Genomic DNA, 12497 nt, shown 5'->3' with positions numbered 1-12497 from the left:
AAATATTTAATCCCAGACTCTTTTTTTTTTAAGGAAGCTACTTTTTTTTTTTTTTTTTTAATTTTTAATTTTTACTGGGGAACAGTGTGTTTCTCCAGGGCCCATCAGCTCCAAGTCGTTGTCCTTCAATCTAGTTGTGGAGGACACAGCTCAGCTCCAAGTCCAGTCGCCGTTTTCAATCTTTTTTATTTATTTATTTATTTATTTTAATGTTTATTGGGGTGACAATTGTTAGTAAAATTACATAGATTTCAGGTGTACAACTGTATCACATCATCTATAAATCCCATTGTGTGTTCACCACCCAGAGTCAGTTCTCCTTCCATCACCACATATTTGGTCCCCCTTACCCTCAACTCCCACCCCCCTCCCCCTTACCCTCTGACCGTTTTCAATCTTTGGTTGCAGGGGGCGCAGCCCACCATCCCATGCAGAAATTGAACCGGCAACCTTGTTGAGAGCTTGCGCTCTAACTGGTTGAGCCATCTGGCCGCCCCCAATCCCAGACTCCTATTAAACACTGCTTTTTTTAGCCAACAATTTGTTTCCCATTTATTCACTAGCTGACATTTGCTGTGTGCCTTGGGGCAGTCACAAAGAGAACTAAAGGACAAAGATAGTTCCTACATCAAGGATAGACTATTTTTTTCTCATTCAAAGTCACAACCTTCCACTGGAAACAAAACCTACCAGTACTCTGGATTCAGACCACATGTGAATCAGTAATATGGGTATAGATTAGAGGGGTGAATGAATCTGGAGTAGTTATATAACATAGTGTTCTGGATTACAAAAAAATCCTCACAATTATTGTTTGATTACACAAAGAAATGACAAATCTAGGAGGATATAATCTATAACTTTGGCTGAAATGTAATTCATCTCAGAGGAACTGTAGAAGCGAAGAGCTTTGGAGTTAAACAATTTGAATCCTGCACTTGGCAGGTTTGCATGACCTTGGTCTCTCCATCTGTAAATTAATGAAAATACTACCAAACTAATAAGATTAAATAAATTAGAAACAAATGTCAATGGAGGCTTTTATTCATGTAAACTGTGCTTACTACCTCTTTCTAGGGTCAGTGATTATTGTCATTATTCCTAGGGAAGACCCTCAGTAGAAATCAATTGCAGGGAGAAAAGAGCCTAGATACTTTCACCTTAAAATTGGAGGGTGAGAAACACGAGGTGAACTAGAGATAGGGGCTACAGAGGAAAATCATATAAGTAAAACTAAAATTGCTGCATTATTTCCTGTAAGTTTTCTTTGTTGCTAAATAATTTTACTTTAAAAATGTGTTGCTATAAACCATGAGAGCAGTCTACAATATTTTGAGGTAAAGAGGAAGAAACAGCTTCCCGGAAAAGTAAAATAAATTTAAGAAAGTCAAGAAGGAAGTATTGTTTGAACCATATTGTCAATGAGCTTTACTGTCAAAGCAGGGTTGGGTAAGGAAAGAAAAACACTTATAAATGCTTGTTTTAATATTTGTTTTATTAAAATACATTTAAAACAGTTTTTCTTAAATCTCTAAGCTCAACTTGGAGATATTAAGATACAATTTGTATAAAAGTAAGAAATTTTTATTTCTTTGATTAACAACTCAAAATTGATGAATCAAATTCTAAACATTTAACATTAATTACTTACTTGATTAATCATTAATCATATTTTCTTAAACATTTACAAGAGATTTAATGTATTTGATTTCATTCCCCCAAAAAGGCAGACTTGTATACTTAATGGGTTTTTCTTAGCCTCCTTGAAAACTCATGATTCAAACATACTTTAACATACTTAAACAGAAAATAGTATAATGATAATCAAGTTAGTCATTCAAATATTGAAGTATTCATACTATAGACTTACTCACTTCTCGTGTTATTTTTCATGCCTTCGTCTATTTTAAGATTGTGATTTTACGAAGCCATTTACTTAGATGAAAACAGCCACCTGACAACACTATCAAAGAAACAAGTAAGAACCTAGAAATTTAGTGCACATTTTACTATTTGACAGCAATTGTAATGACTTTTGTCTGCCCCTTCATTAAGATCTTTTTTCTTTCAACTTAATGGAGGTATAATTGACTTGAGGTATAATTGACTTACAATAAAATGTACCCATTTTAACTATATATAATTCAATGAGCTTTGACAAATGTGTACACCATGTAATCACCCCAATCGATACAGAACATTTTCTTCACCAGAAAAAGTTTTATCTCCATTTGCAGTTTGTTCCCAGTCCTCTGTCCCCAGTCCTAGGTAACCACTGATCCATTTTCTGTCACTGGAGATCAATTTTGCCTATTCTAGAATTTCATATGAATGGAATCAGGTGGTAAGTACTTGTGTTTAGTTTCTTTAGCTTGCCATATTTTGAGATGCATTTATGTTACCACAGGCTCAAAGGGATCCACTTGCCTACATGCATCCAAACCCAAAGAAAACACAAGCAGGAGTTTGTAGCAAAGAAAGTAAAGGTTTATTTAAGGAGTTGGTGCCAACTCCAGAGACATAGGTGAGCTATTGTTCTCAAAATCCTGGCTCCCAGATGGCCTCTAGTGGTTAGGTTATACAAAGGAAAAATCATTCATCATGGTTACTGTGGGAACTAGGATTGGGGGCTCTACTGACAGGTCGGGCTCAGGCAGGGAGCAATTGATCATGGCTTCAGGTCCTGGTTTCAGTCATGTTATGTTCTGTCTGGTTTTCAGGGGATGTGATCCATGAGACTGTTCCACTCTCATGAGTCTGGAACGGAAACATAATTGAGGCCATGGTGTTAGCTTTGTTGTATTAAAACCTTATTCATTGTTTGAGATTTGGTTATTGTATTTTGGTCATGGTTGATAGACCTGAAGCTTTATTCTTAAAAGAATTTGATGTTGACCAGAACCTAATAACATAAGGGCTTAATGATTAAAAGGATTGGACGGACATACAGTGTATGTATAGGTAGGAAGATCTAGGGAAAGAATGCAAAGGGGTCGTAGTTCTACCAGGCTAAACAAAGCTAGCTTGGATTAAAGCAGAACGCGTGCTAAAGAAATGAAGTTCATGTACGGTTACGTTTATGCTGTTACATATGTCTATAGTTTGTTCCTCTTTATTCCTGAATGGTACTCCATTGTAATATCACAATTTGTTTATCTGTGTATCTTGATGGATATTTGTGTTATTTCTAGTGTGAATTTATTATGAATCAAGCTGCAACAAACATGTATGTACAAGTCTTTGTATGGATATATTTACTTTTCTCTTTGGTAAATACGTATTTGTAGAATTATTAGGTCCTGGGATCGATATATGTTTAATTTTACAAGAAATGGTTGAACTATTTTCCAAAGTGGTTGTATCATTTCACATTCTCACTACCAATGGAGAGAATTTCCATTACCTCCACATTCTCATCAGTCTTTATTTTTGGCCATTGTAGTGGGTGTAAAGGAGTGTCTCATTATGGCTTAATTTGTATTTTCCTATAACTAATGATTTTAAATACCTTTTATCCTGCTTTTTTTTTTTTTTTGTTTCTTTTGTGAAGTATCTGTTCAAGTCTTTTGGCCATTTTTAAAATTGTATTATTTTTCTTTGTATTATTGATTTATAAAAGTTCTTTATATATTGGCACAAATACTTTGTCAGATGTATGTATTACAAATGTTTACTCCAATTTGTGGCTTGCCTTTTTATTTCCTTAATTGTATTTTTGATTTTAAAAATTATTTAATTTTTTTAAGACCAATTTATCACTTTTTGTCTTTCATATGAACAATTATTGTGTTTTATGTCCCATTTAAGAAATATTTGCCTATCCCAAAGCAAGTCTGGAAATTTTTTTGAGATAAGAATTTTGATAATGAATTCAAATTCTAATACATTTTCATGTTTTTATTTCTTCCTTTGTCAGTTTTGATGCACTGTTTTCAAGAAATTTGTTCATTTCATTTAAATGATCAAATTTGTTGCCATAAAGTTGTAATATTCCCTTTCCCTTTCAATGTTTGTAGAATCTGTAGTGATGTTTCCTTTTTATTTCCTGATATTGATCGTTTGCATTTCTTCTTTTTCTTGGTCAGTCTAGCTGAGAGAATATCAATTTTATTGATTTTTTTAAGAAAACCAACTTTTGACTTTGTTGATTTTTCTCTATTGTTTGTCTTCAATTTCATTAATTATCTGCTTCTATCTTTTTATTTCCTTATGCTTATTTTGGATTTCAATTGCTCTCTTTTATCCCCCTAACTTCTTAATGTAGAAACTCAGATCATTGAATTTAACTTTTCCCTTTATAAATATAAACATTTAAAGCCACAAAATTCCCTCCAAAGCCTGCTGTAGCTGTATTCCACAAATTTTGATACCTTGTGTTTTCATTATTCAGTTCAAAGTATTTTCTATTTTCAGTGAGATTTCTTCTTTGACTAGTGGTATGATGGCCTTGTATTGTGTCAACTTTACTGAACCAGAACTATGTTTCCCAGAATAACTTCCCTGCATAGTTCTAGGTTAGCATGGCTACACAAGTCATTTTGTGTGAGATTTAGAAGGTAGAAGTAGAGCAGCAAACATGTTACTTTTTATCCTTGAGAACATGGAGCAGCCTGTGAAACATTTTTGCTGTTCACTCATGTTGTCACTTATCTACTGGCTCACCTGGTTGACCTAAGGCAGGACCTGAAGTGTGATTAACTCTATGAAGAAGGGTTCCAACCTCTAATTACCTCCATCTCAAAGTTCTGAGAGAATGACGGGGGTGCCAGTCTGCCATCATGAATTCCACTTCAACCTCCCAAGTTCTAGGTTGTCGTCACTCCCTTATACTCACGTCACATTACTCTCTTCTTCCTGATTTTTACTCTGCAAACTTTACATTCTATTACCAGACACAGAAACAATCCCCTCATATGGACTGTGTGACCTGCTTCACAGTTGTCTGTGGTCAAATCCCTGTTTCTCTGCTAGAACACTGATAAAGAATTTGGTTCTGAAAGTGGTTCCGGATGTCAGAATCTTAAGAATGAGTTCTCTGAATTGGTCCTGTGTTACCTGTAATTGGTTTGCTAATTAGATTTAAAGTCATTAATAACCTTGTTTCCAATATTAAAGGGGATACTGGAAGTCCATGCTATGCAATAGCAAAATTTACTTAAATAATCCCTTATAAATACCTGTAATCAAGTGCCTAGAGAAGGCAAGGCTTTGGAGGACCAAGTATTTGCTGCATAGACCATTATAGTGAAAATTAGGAGTATGACTGGGTTGGTTGATTACTTCTAAGTGTGCTGAGGAACTTGAGCAAAGAAAATGATGAGTTCCGAGTCCAACTAAGGAATCCCAAATCTTCTATTCTTGCCCTAAAACCCTTATTTCCTATAGTTGTAGGGCCAATTGCAATGTTTGGGGGGGGGGGCAAGGAGTACTTCGCCATACCAATAAGCAATTCAACACCAACTGGGTGTCCTACAATTTAACAATTTAACTAAATTCTGACAATACTCAGAGTCAGCATCAGAGTCCACTGGCTCAGTCCTACAAGACTGCCCTTCATTTCTGATGCCAAATCACAAGTCCAGGTTAATACCTGTGTTTCTGACTGACATTCTATAAATCAGAGCTTCCCACGATCACCTCCTTGGTTTTGATTAATTTCCTAGAGCATCTCATAGAACTCAAGAAACCTGTTTACTGACTAGATTACTGGTTTATTACAAAGGATATTAATTAAAGGATATGAGTCATGAGTTCAACCCTTTATTTGCATAAGAAGGAACAAGTCCAAAGAGATGTGGTGAATTATTCAATGTCACATGTGAGTTTGTAGGCTGGAATGATAACTCTGTTGAGAAGGTTAATAGACAAAATATCAGTAAAGCAGGTGTTCAACTCCCTCTGAAGCAACTATGGTAATATGCAGGGCAGCTCCAACTGAAGACTTTTCAGTGCTGGAGTTGTGAAAAAAGTAATCCCTTGATAAGTATGAAATCACTTATTCAGTATTTATAGATAATCCTTAAACAAAATCCTATCGTTTGAAGTATCATCCTATAGGAATTCAAGGAATTTGTCAACCTTCTGGATTAGGAGCTGGCATGGAACATTCCTACTCCCTTAAGAGTGCCAAGCTTCGAGCTATTTGGGTACTAATTAGAAATTAGGTGCTTATTGGTAGAGAAAGGCCTATGTTGGGCTCAACCTTAGAACTCAGTTAGGACCAAGAATGAGGACTAAAAGTGTTGTGGAAAGTTTACTATCTTTCTCTTCCTGTCTTCCTCTTTCTCTGTAATTCAGTCCTGAAGCCATTAGGTCAAGTAAGGAAGACTCCATGTCACTAACAGTGATGGTGAGAGCTGGAGCCCCAGCAGGTGGAAGAGGGCTTTGTGCTTCATATACTGTTCAGTGTATGCATTACATTTCAAAATAAATAAAAGTTTAAAAATACATTTAATGAATGTTTAAAAATAATGAATGAAGAACTCATGGGGTGCTGTTTTAGGTAAGATAGTTGAGGAAGCCCTTTCCAAGGGGTGACATTTGAGCAGAGACCTGAATGAAAAGAAAGAGCAAGCCATGTGGGTATCTGAGAAACAAGTATTCAGGGCAGGCAGTCTTTAGTGTGCTTGAGAAAGAATAACAAGGCTGCTGTGACCTGGTAAGACCTGCAGAGTTTATCAGATTGCGAGGAAGTTTGTAAGGATAGAGGTAAGGAAAGTGAGGAGGCCAGAAGACAGACAAGGTTCAGGTTGCATGGAATATAGAGGAGTGAATACTAAGACCTGAAAGGAGAAAGAATTTAATGTATAATGTTTGACAACACGACTACAATGTTGAGTGATTCTCAGAAGTGTAGAAATCTTCACCCCTATTTCTGATTGGCTTGGGTCACTATATAACCATGGGCAGCTAACTTACCTTTTCAGGTCTTGTTCCTCACTTGTCAAATGAAGAGTCAAATTTTTTATCTCTTCCTTTTCATGAGATGGTCTTACATAGTAGACATTAAATATATGAATGAATGAATACTGGTAACTGTGCAAAACACAGATATTAAAGTTACATTTCCTTTGAAAGCAAATATAATTTTGAGGGAATATTCTTTGTTATAGACTGAAATTTCATTCTTTAAAGTGGGTTTTTTTTCTCCCTTATTTTGTTTTGCTTTTCCTGGCTGAAGCTGAGTAGTTTCTAAGATCAGACTGTAGGTGGAGCAGTTATACTTTTTCCCCATGTTACAGAAAAAGCAGGAGCACTGACATTTTAGGTCTAGACAGAGGATGTGCATGGAATCATAAAAATCTTCAGACTCTGGAAAGGTCATCTACTCCCTTCCTCGTCTTTAGAAAATCCTGCTTCCCAACCAGCCTGGCAGTGATGTGTCCTTGCTGCTATGTTCCTTTTAACTGTGTTTAAAGCTCCACTGTTCTACTCCCAGCCATGTATTTTAGGCACAACGACAACAAAATAGACAAAACAACAACCCCCAAATAAATCCAACATGTGCATTTCACACACCCATTCCCTGTGGGACAACATACCACTGTTGGTGCTGCAGGATTTCAGAGTGTTTAGTAAATGTTATCTACAGATTCTCATGAAATATTTTGTTTGTCTTAAGTTGAGATTTATCAATGGAGGTCAGGGAACTATCTTCCTCAGAGAATAATTAGCCAAAAAGTTAGACAGCTGCGTCTGGGGGACAGGTTTTCAATACAGAACTGCCCAGAAATGTGAAGATGCAATGAGCTGTCCTCCTAAGTCCTGTCTAGTCCCAGAGCTCCAGGATTAATTTGCCAATGAAAATGTCAAACTTTTTCTTCCATAGAATGATATATGATGTTTTGAGTACATTCCGCACTCCTACCTCCACCTCCTTCTATCTGATTAAAAAGCAAAGATTAAATCACCAGAAGCAGTAGAAAGAAGGAATTTCTCCTAGAGTGATGAGGTTTTCCTGAGACAAGACCATGGGAGAAATAGAGGGAGTAGAAATAGAGGGAAACAGAGTGTCTGGGAGGGACAAGCCAATCCAGGCAAAAAGTGGGTGGATGGGACAAAATACAGATGCAACTGACTATAAGAAGCATCACTTTGCATTAATCAACAGGCATCAAGTGTAAACCAGGTCTCTACTTTTGAAAAGAATATACTCTAAACAAACTGAATTAATGTATTTGAAATAACTGGAGAACCATCCATTTCTAATGAGATAAGAGATCAACCTTGAATCAGAACTTATTTGTTCAAAAATATTCACTGAATGCCTACTCTCCTGGACTCCATTCTGGGTGTGAGGGAATGATACAGAAATGAGCCAAACAGTTCTAAATTGCTGCCCTACTTAGGGAGGCCGAAAATAAACAAGATAATTAAACAAAACAAATAGTATTCTAGTCAGTGTTGAGTGCTAAGTAGAAAAATAAAGCAGAGAGATGGATAGGAAATACCAGGGGCAGGAGTAGGCAGTTGCAATGTTTGAAAGAATAGCCAGGGGTGCCTCACTGAGAAAGACATACCTGAGTAAAAGAGTTGAGGGAAGAAACAAGAAAGCAATAATAAAATCTGCTACAGAACTCCAGGCAAGGAACATCAATGCAAGGTCCTCAGGTAGGAGTGAACCTGGTGTCCACTCCAGGCATAAGAAAGAGTGGAGACACTGGTATAGTTTAGTAGAATGTAAAGTCAGAATTATCAGGGGCCAGATTGTGTAGAACACTGAAAGGATTTGAAAGGATTTGGGCTTTCACATTGAATGAGACAGGAGCCATTGGAGGCTACTGAGCAGAGGAGGGACATTGTAACAGGATGGCTCTGGTGCTATGTTGGGAATAGCTTGTACCCCGGGAAGGCTGGAGCAGAGAGACCAGTTAAGAAGCTGTTGCAATAATCCAGGCAAGAGACGATGATGGCTTGGACCAGTGGTAGTAGTAGAGGTGAAGGAAAATAGTCAATTTCTGGATATATTAAAATTCTAGACCTTTAAAAGCGAAAAGGAAGACAAATCTCAGGGGAAGGAAGGAAAGCGTTTGCTAATTACCGGCCTCTCCCGTGACACTTTTGCCACATCTTGTCATCTCAGCAAAAGAACAGGGAGGCTGTGTTAAGACCGATGTGTGAGGGATTAACTCATGCTCCTCTTTGGTTCCCACTGAGAGTCGTATTAACAGATCACGTCCATTTCCTTTATTTGCAGGGGCGTGACCCATGTTTGTACCAAGTGCTGCACTGGGCACTTTGTATGGAGATAAAAAGCTTCCTGTCCCCAAAGAGCTCTTAGTCTAGTGAGGGAGACAGATGTATCAGCAACAATATCAATGTGATGGAATAAAGGAAGAGCCCAGGGTACAAGTAGGAGCACAAAATAGGACATTTTGCTCAGATTGAGCAAAGAAAAGTGGTTGGGGAGTTTTGAACGATGGCAGTTAGAAGAAACAACCACATGGAGAACTTTCTAGGCAGAGGGCAGCAGGTACAGATGTGTGGATGTGTGAGCTAGCATGGGGCATGCATAGGGCTATGTGGGCTGATTAGCCAGGTAAAGCCAGACACACCTTAATATAATACCATGTCAGTGATCCTTTCCGCTTCACTGTGCTTATGGTTACAGTAGAGATGAAAAGATTTCCTTTACTCCTAGAAAAATCAACCCATGGGATAAATCTTTACTTCTGACTTGGATCATCAATGTCTTTTAACATCAAATCATATCTGTGTGAAGCCTGGAGACCAAATATCTATAATAGCTTGAAGTGCTGTCTTTGTCACTTGTCTGACTATTTGCTACTACTCACTATTTCTGTGAGTCTCCTTTTGTTTATCTACAGAATAGGAAAAAAATATGTCTCATGAAAACCAAGTGGGTTATGTCTGCAAAAACTTTTCCTAAACTGTAGAGTTGTTCAAATATTAATTGTTATTTTAGAATTAACTGAAAAGAAACACTCTCTGCTGCTGACCTCTTCTCTTTCCATTGCTTTCATGCCCTCAGTGCCACCGTTAGTATTTCATGGACCACCAAATTCCTTGCTCATTCCATCGCACACAGTCTGCAGGGTCCTCCTGCCTTCTCTCTCTTCTCTAGCCAGGCCAATTCCAGTGTAGATCACCATTTTCTTTGTTACCCTGTTAGGCCTGGTGTTCATGACAAACCTTTACTCTCTTCTTAAGACCCAACACTCTCTCAGCAAATGACATTGCCTCCTATTTCATCAAGAAAACTGAAGTCATCGGCATGAATTTCTCTCCTCTCTCCCTCCAGCCGCCACCAAAAACAACATCAACAACAAAACAATGCCTGTCTCATTTATAAACACCCTTCTTTCTTTTTTAGGGTCTCAAGAAAGAAGGCATCTCTCCTGTTCAAGATCTTGTCCAGACACACACACACACACTTCCTACTTCCCCATCTCAGCTTTTCATTATCTCCTTTCCCTTTTGAGAACTTGCTCCATCTATAATTGTCTTTCTTCTCTAAATTTACTTTCTTGTTTTCTACTAGCTCATATCTCTCAGCCTATAAACACATCACAGTTTACCATTTGAGGAGAAAGTCTCTCTTGACCTCCGGTCAACTTCTCAACCAACCATCTTGAAAATAGCCCCTAGAATTGAGGTCTTCACTTCTCCACTTCTTCCACCTGGCTTCCAACCATATCACTCAACTCAAACTGCTTTCAAAAGCATCACTTCCAAATTGCGAAAGCCACTGGAAACTCCCAGCCTTAGTATAATTGAAACTTTCAGCTGTGTATGATTTTATTTCTCATTCAACTCTTCCTGCAATTCTCTACTTCCTTGACATCTCTCATGATTTTCCTTTTACATCTCTAATCATTGCTTTTTGTCCAATTTCACAGGGTCTTCTTTCTCTGTCAACTTCTTAAATATTTGCATTCCTCAAAGGTTTTCCTTCTGGGGCACTGTTTTTTCTTCCTACGCTATCCAACATAGTCATGATTTTAATACTTCACTTACTATGCTGATGGCTTCCAAATTTATATCCCCAACAGTGACATCACTGTTGGACTTGAGACTCCTATCCAACTGTAACATGATAGACATCTCATCTGGAGATCCCACATATGAAAATCAATGTGGCTCAAACTAAATGCATCATTACCTTACTTTTCCCAAATTGGATCCTTTTCCTGTTTCCTCTCTTGGTAGCTGACATTATAAACCACTCAGTTACTAAAGTCAGAAAACTGGACTCATCCCAAATTATTCTAATTTATCCCACCACAGCTGACCAATCATTAAATCTTATTCAGGTGGTCTTCTAGCCATTTGCTGTATCAGGCTCTCCTCTACACTTCCTCCCCCTGAACTAGCTCAGGATTCACCTTCCTTAACAACTTTACTTACTTCTAGATTGGTCACCCTGCCTTTCATCTTGTTTTTTTTTTTTTTTTTTTTTTTTTTTTTTTTTTTTTTAACTCTTCCCAACATCCATGCTTTAAACTGTTGCCAGATAGACTAATGTAGAATGAACTCTGAGTGGGTTGCTGTCGTGCAGGGCGACCTGCAGAGTCTGCTCCCGCTCCCCACATAAGAACGCAGGACATGGTGAGGCCAAAAAGGAACACCCATGGAGCCATAGGTAGGGGAGTCATATCTCTATACTCTCGCTGGCGGCTGGGTTGGAGAAACAGGAAACAGGAGCCACACAATCTGCAACCCTCACTGCTCCACTTGCAGGCTCAGCCACCCTCTTCTTGCTAGCCCCCATTTGCTGCTAGTGTAGCCACAGCTGTTATATTAGTGGCCAATGGCTCACTAGTTACAGCTGACAGACAACTAGCCACAGCCGATGGTCATCCAATCACAGTTGATGGCCATTTACTACCTGAGCCAGCACTTTTCCATGTGAGGCCGAGAGCCTGGAAACTGGACTCCTGGCTCTGTCCCCACAGTTGCTTTCCAGCTTAAAACCAAATTCAGAGGGATCCCATGGTGGCCTTTAACGTAATGGTATTTCATGACCTGGCTCTTCCAAATGTGTTGAATATCATCTCCTGCCTTCTCCATCTGACACCATACATTTCTTTTGTGTGGGTTCTAGAATGCCAACTGCATAGCAATTCTCTTCACTGATGAAGTTCTAAATCAATTAAGTAATAGGACAAGGAGACCACATGTGATAGAGCAACATATTCCCTTTATTATTGATAAAGTAGATGCTGGAGAAGGATCTTTCATCTGCAGACAAGGAGGTTTCCTCATTGTGAACTCCAGAAAGAGACAAACATGTGTTCCATGTCTATAGCTCATTCCCTTCAGAAAGAGAAGAGAGCTGAATCAGACACACTCAACTTATTCTTCTCAGATTTACTAATCAGAATTCACTCCATCCTGGAAAAGGGAGGGAGAGGGCAGGAATTTGTGGGAGCTCCCTCCATATGGAAATGAGCCATAGGAATGGGGCAGGTATATTCCCTCATACTGCCTCACATCTGTGTGCCCTTTCACATGCTGTTTTGACTACCTAGAATATC

Source organism: Rhinolophus ferrumequinum, chromosome 25 (assembly GCF_004115265.2).
Source record: "Rhinolophus ferrumequinum isolate MPI-CBG mRhiFer1 chromosome 25, mRhiFer1_v1.p, whole genome shotgun sequence".
Lineage (NCBI taxonomy): Eukaryota > Metazoa > Chordata > Mammalia > Chiroptera > Rhinolophidae > Rhinolophus > Rhinolophus ferrumequinum.
This window is presented reverse-complemented; position numbering follows the sequence as displayed.